Source organism: Bos grunniens, chromosome X (assembly GCF_055505025.1).
Source record: "Bos grunniens cultivar Pamir isolate PY7600 chromosome X, Bosgru_T2T1.0, whole genome shotgun sequence".
NCBI classification, from domain to species: Eukaryota; Metazoa; Chordata; class Mammalia; order Artiodactyla; family Bovidae; genus Bos; species Bos grunniens.
In genome coordinates, this window is record NC_141194.1 from 126,222,740 (window position 1) to 126,229,123 (window position 6,384).

General features: G+C 52.6%; 1 pseudogene; it reads right to left on the minus strand.

The window, feature by feature from the left end:
- Nucleotides 1–2,612: 2,612 nt before the first annotated feature.
- Nucleotides 2,613–3,834, minus strand: LOC147341326 (small integral membrane protein 10-like protein 2A; annotated as a pseudogene).
- Nucleotides 3,835–6,384: the final 2,550 nt, after the last annotated feature.

Genomic DNA, 6,384 nt, shown 5'->3' on the forward strand with positions numbered 1-6,384 from the left:
TGAAAACCAGACTGCAAATAAAGTGCAAAGAGAGCAGCAGGGGCCCAGTTGGGAGATGAGGAAGAGACGGGAGAGCAGAAGCAGCCAACGACTCAAGATCAAAACGGTAAGAAGAGCAGTGGCAGGAACACGTGCTGAGGACGTATCCCCGCCCCTCCCACGGCCAACATCTTTGGGGGCGGACAGCCTCAGCCAGAGCCCCACAAGGAGTGGGGATTCTCTGAAGGTGACGAGGGGTCTCTGAGCCCGGGGCCCCTGAATCTCCAACATACTTTCTCCACTTTGGGAAGCAGCCTCCCAGGGCCCAGGCAGCTCCAACAGAGCCACGAGCCCGGGAAGGACAGGGAGCCCGTCCTGCACTGCACACCAGCTAAACAGCTCTGCACCCTCTGCAGGGCATAGTCACTCGTGTGTACACAAGCAATCACACACTTGTGCACAGACACACACCCATTCACAAATGCACACTGACACGTGTATTCACACACACACACACTCACATCCGCACATTCACACACAAACATCTGTGCATTCATGCATCTGTACTCATACCCACACACTCATCCACACACCCCCTCACACACTCACACACTCAAGCCCTCATGCATGTGCATACATACTCGCACATACATGCCCACACACACCCCACACTCACACATGCACTCAACATGTGCGCTCACACACCCATTCACACACAGGCACACACATATTAAGTAAAGACACTCCCTAGTGCCCTCCCCAGGTCCTCTCAGGCTGGCCCAGGAAGAGGCTGCAGCTGGGGATCCAGTCACCCAGAGGGTGAGATCCAAACTTGAAAAGGGCACATTTACGCATCAGCCCCAAGGAGGCCCCTGGTCCTCCGCTCCTCTCCTCCCCTGCAGCCCAAGTCACAGTCTCTCAGAACTCCAGGGATGCAGTCCAAAGGCTGGCAGTCTCCCGGAAGTGGTCCTGGAGGGACACAGTTGGGGTGGAGGAGGGGCCACCAGGACCAGGGGTTTCCAGGCAACTTGGCACAAGGGAGGAAGCCATCAGCGCCCTTCCATCTGTGGGAATCTGCGGGGGGCATGTGGTAGCCTGGGTGCAGCCTCAGGCCTCGGGGTGAGGCAGGCAGAGCTCTTCAGCCGGGCCCTGGGCGGCTGAGAAGGGTACATGGTGTGAGGCTCAGCCCCTCTGTCCCAGGGGCAACCAGGCTGCTGTGGTTCTTAGTCCCAGCAACTGAGGACCAGGACCGCAAGCAATCAGTGAGGGGGCAGATGTGGATGTGGGATGGGGGTGAGGGCCAGGGCCTCTCCCAGCTCCCCTCAGTGCCACTCCTGGTGCACCAGTCAGCAGCACAGCCAGGACCGCTGCAGGCCCATCCAGAGCAGATGCTCCTGTGTGATCCTAGCAGGAGGGGCAGCCTGGAGACAGAGACATGGGGTCATGCGTGGGTCTCAGCTCCACCCCACCCACTTGTATCCCTTCCCTCCTATTACACTCGGCCCCAGGAGCCAGCCGACACCCCCACCCATACTGAGAGACCTGTGCCACTCAACACCAAGGAACCTCTGGTTAAGCCTTGCATGGGGCTTGGGTTGGGGTGGGGAGGCCTGACTGTGTGTGAATACCTTGCTCCCCAGGGGTTCTGGGACTCATCGCTCCTGTGACCATCTCAGCTTAGACTGTCCCCTGGTTCTTCCCTGTGACTTGCCATACACCCCACCTTCCCTGCCACGGGCCTTTCTCTCTAGGTCCCTTGGGAGCCTGTGCTCCCTTCCCCCATCCCACTGTGCCAGGTCTCCCAGAGACTGGGGGGCAGGTGGGGAATTCAGGCCCAGAAGCAGGTTCAGCTCCCCCACTTCTGATCTATGTGACAAGGGCAAATGTCTCCCTTCCCAGAGCCCAGCAGGTGGGGAGAACAGAGCTCCACCAGAGTGTCTCTAGCTCCATCCTTCCTCCCTCATGCCAGTACTGGATCACCAGGCCACCCCTCCCCGTGGGCTCTCCACCTGGAAGGCCCTGCCTCTCCTCGAGGGGTCAGGCCCTTCTCTCGTGCGCTCCCCAGGCAACTCTAGGGGCAGGGGTGCCCCAGGCAGGGATTTGATTCTCTTGACCACAGAGGGGGCAGTTCACCTTCTATAACACCAGTTCTTGCAAGAAAAACATGGGGACTTGAGAGTTTCCTCCTCACCCAAAGACGTCCCTGTCTCCCCAACTGTCGCCTACCCTACAAGCCTCTTCTCCATCTGCTCTCCCATCCCAGCCTGACAGCTGCCCTCCACTCAAGGAGACCCCCACTTTCCCAAACCCTTTGGGACACAGGGGCTGCTTGAGGCTGTCCAGGACTGGAGCAGCGCATTCTGTGGCACCAGGAGGGCACTGATAGGAGGTGGAGGGAGCGTGGCTGAGATGGGGCAGGGCTGGGAGGAACACGTCTTTCCCTCTTCCCTGTCCCCTGATGCAAAGCTTTGGAGGGTGGAGAGGAGCAAGAGAGACAGCAGGAGCAGGCAGAGAGCAGTCCCAGAGACCTGCCAGGAGGAAGTCTTGTGAAGGGCTGAGAAAGAGACAGACCTGGGCTTGGGCCAAGAACACAACCATCCGTCCAGGCTGCCTCTCGAGGGGTGGAGGACAAGGGGGCCAGCATCCGCTCTCTTCCAGGGCTTTCTGGGCCTCTCCTGGGCCATTTCCCTCTATTCCCCTGTGTTCAGGTGACACTACTGGGGCCGTGGGCCAAGGTGATGGGCTGACCCTCGGAGATGCCCAGGCAGCTGCCCCTCATCCCCATCTTGGATATATGACAAGGGAGTCCAGAGGGCCTGCATGCACCCTGCCTTGCCTGCTCTCGGCCAGGCAGCTTTCCAGGCTGGTTTCCTCAGGTCCCTTCCTCGTCTCCCCAAGCCACCCGGCAGCCTGGACATCTAGATGTCATGGCCACCACCTCTCTCCAGCCCGCAAGTCCAACCTCTGGCCTCCTACCTTTTCGGTCAGAGTCAGTCATTCATGTTCCTACTGAAGAATTTCTTCCTTCTGCTCCCCGCTTCGGCCAAAGTGAGGCAACAGGTCGGCTGCACTCAGATAATTTTCTCGAGTTCGATGCAAAGGGCCCGTTTTGAGAGTTTCAGTGCAGTTCGTCACCGGCCGCGAAGTGGCTGGCCAGAGCCGGGGCTCGGTGGTTGCGTCCTCCGCGGAGGTCTAGGGCCCGGAGGCCTGATCCGCTCCTTCCTCGTCCCCCGGAGCGTCCCGGCGGCCCCCGGCCCAGTGATCCTTCATGCTGATGCCCCTGCCGTCGCGGCCGGGCGGAGGTGGTAGCGGGCGTTCATTCGATCCTCACCTGCAGGCGCACGTTGAGTATCACCGAGGCCAAGATGTAGAAATAGGGGAAGTTCCTGCGCAGACGCCAGGCCAGGTCGAAGAAGGCGATCAACGTGCGCGTGAGCCCCTTTCAGAAGGCACCGTACGAGCCGCGGATCGCGCCTGAGCGCGCCAGCCGCACTGCCACGCCCGACAGGGCCGCTGCTGCCACCGCCGCAGACAGAGCCCCCGACGCCGCCATGGGCCCGGGCCGGCCCGGTCCCGCGGACCGACCGCAGCACGAGCTGGCGGACAGGTGGACGCGAGGCCTGGAGCCGCTGGCCAACAGCAGTCGCGTCCCACTCCGCCCTGTTCCGCCGCGCCCCGCCTTCAGTCTCCCCTCAGGGGCTGGGCTCCCGATGACTCCTCCGTCACAGCCAAGGCCCCACCTGAGCTGCCTAGGGACAGCTCCGCCCCCTCGCCTGCACGCACATTGGCGACCGCCTGCGCAGCTCCACCCCTAGCATGGCCCTGCCCCTTGTCGGGTACCACAGAGCTGCTGCCAACGACTCAGCCCAAACCCCGGTACCTGCCCCTCCGAGAAGCCCCGCCTCCTCCCAGACTCCTAAGAGAGCCGGAGGGCCTGAAAGCTTTTTTTGTCAAGTGCTGCCCTCCTGGGATCCTTTTGCAGAATGCGCTATTCTGCAAGGAAGGCCCACCCGGAGCTCTTTATCCGTTTACACCATCCCCTTTCCCTCACTGTCTCCGCAGAAAATCTGGCCAGCTAGCCACTGCACTTTTAATTCATGTTTTTTTCTGGTAACTCTGCACTGTGGAATTTCACCAAACCTACATGCTCATTTCCCCCCCGTTCATGTGTATTTCGTGAATGCTCCTTTACCCCCATTGTCCTTACCTTTCATCCCATGGTGATTTCTATGCACTCCTCTTTGTCTGTCTTTGCCCTGGATGCTGCGCAAGGTCTTCTCAGCTGTACATTTGCCCTCATTCATTGCTGTTTATCTGCTCTTGGGTTTTAAAGCCCTTTCGTGGTTTCACCTAATGTTTATCTAAACCAAATCCAATTCAAAGTCCATGACATTTTCAGAATTATTGAAATGTGCTTGCTTCATTGTAGTCAGGACTTTTAAAAAGCCGTCTGCAAAAGTTGATTCATGAAGATTTCATCCCAGTTTTCACAAGGAGGGCTGGCCTAAGTTAATACCTTACTAATTCCTCTCAGAATGCCTGTTCAGTCATACTGAATATCTCTGTGACATCTGTATAAATGTTTAAGAAACCCAGCAGATTCATATACACTGATTGAGCAGTTGTCCTGGAGAAGAGAGAGTTTGAGAGGCACTAGGTTATTGGATCACAACAATATAACCATGCATGAATACGAATGCATAAAAAAAATCAGGGTAGATAAATGTCACATTATTGAACATCATTTACTCTGGTTAAGGAAGTAGGAAGAAAGACATACCTTTTGTTTTTCGTGTATATGTATGTATATCCATTTGTGTATCTGTAACTATTACTTGTATAATACAACAAAAATATTTGAAACAGAAGGGGCCACATGAATATAGACTTAAGCTACATGGAAACCTTTTTTTTGTTTGTTTTTTCCTAGACTGGATCCTGCCTCATTCATGTGCAGAGCCTGTTCCCTCCAATCATTTCTGAAACCTCTTCTTGTCCACATCTCATTTATCTTTAGCATTTTATTTTGAAATAATTATAGACTCAGGGAAGTTGCACAAATAGCACAAAAAAGACCTTGTGCCTTTTACCCACGTACCCCAATGGTGACATTTTCTGTAGATGCAGTATAATATTAAAACTAGGAAACTGACACTGGTATATTACTCTTGACAAACTACAGGCCCAATTCGGGTTTCTCCATTTTTCTAACCTGCATTAATTTGTGTGTATGTGTGCCTGTATCGCTCTAGCAATTTTATCCCATGTCAGGATTCATGCAACCACCACTATGATCAAGATACAAAAATATTCCAACACCACAAAAGAACTGATTTGGGCCACCTCTTTGTACTTACTCAGCAACCCTATACATATTTTGTTAGAGTTTCATCTATTTCATTTCCTTTAGAATGGCTGTAAATGGTACTGTGTGCTTAATTTTGGTTTCCACATGTTCACTTTCCATATACAGAATGCAATTATTTTTAAAATTTATTTATTTGGCTGCACCAAGGTCTTAGTTGTGGCACACAGGATCTTCCGTCTTCGTTGTGGCATGTGGGATCTAATTCCCTACCCAGGGATAGAACCTGAGTCCCCCTGCGCTGGGAGATCAGGGTCTTAGCTACTGAACCACCAGGGAAGTCCCTGCAATTGAATTTTTAATGAAACTTTTTATTTAGAGGTAACTGTAGATTTACATACAGTTGCAAGAAAAAAATAGATCCCGCGTACATTTTACCCAATTTTCCACAGTTTTCCACATCTTTCAAAACTGCAGTATGGTGCAATATCAAAATCAGGACATTGACACAATCTACCGATCTTGTTCAGATTTCCCCAATTTACTTTTTCGTTTGTGTGTGTGTGTTTGTGAATTGTTCTATGCAGTTTTATCACATATGTGCGTTCGTGCATCCACCATCACAGTCAAGATACAGAACAGTTTCATAACTATAAGGATCCCTCATGTTGCCCTTTTTTTTGACCACACCCACTTCTCTCCTGTTCACCTTCCTTAATGCTTCACAACCACTAATCTGCTGTCTATTTCTATAATTTAGTCTTTTTGAGAATGTTGTAAAAATGGAATCTTATAGGATGTAACTTTTGGGGATTGGGTTTTTTTTTTTTTTTTCTTTTACTTTGGAGATTGGCTTTTTCACTCAGTCTGGGATTTTTTTTTCTCATTCTTCTTTGGAGAGTCATCCAAGTTGCTGGAAATGTCAAGTGTCAATAGTTCACTGCTTTTATTGCTAAGTTAGTATTCCTTCGCATGGTTGCACCAGAATTTGTATAACTCCTACCCAAGAAGGACACCCGGGCTTCCAGTTTGGAACTATTAGGGATAAAGCTGCTGTGAATATTTGTTCACTGATTATTGTGTGAACAAAATTTTCTCTT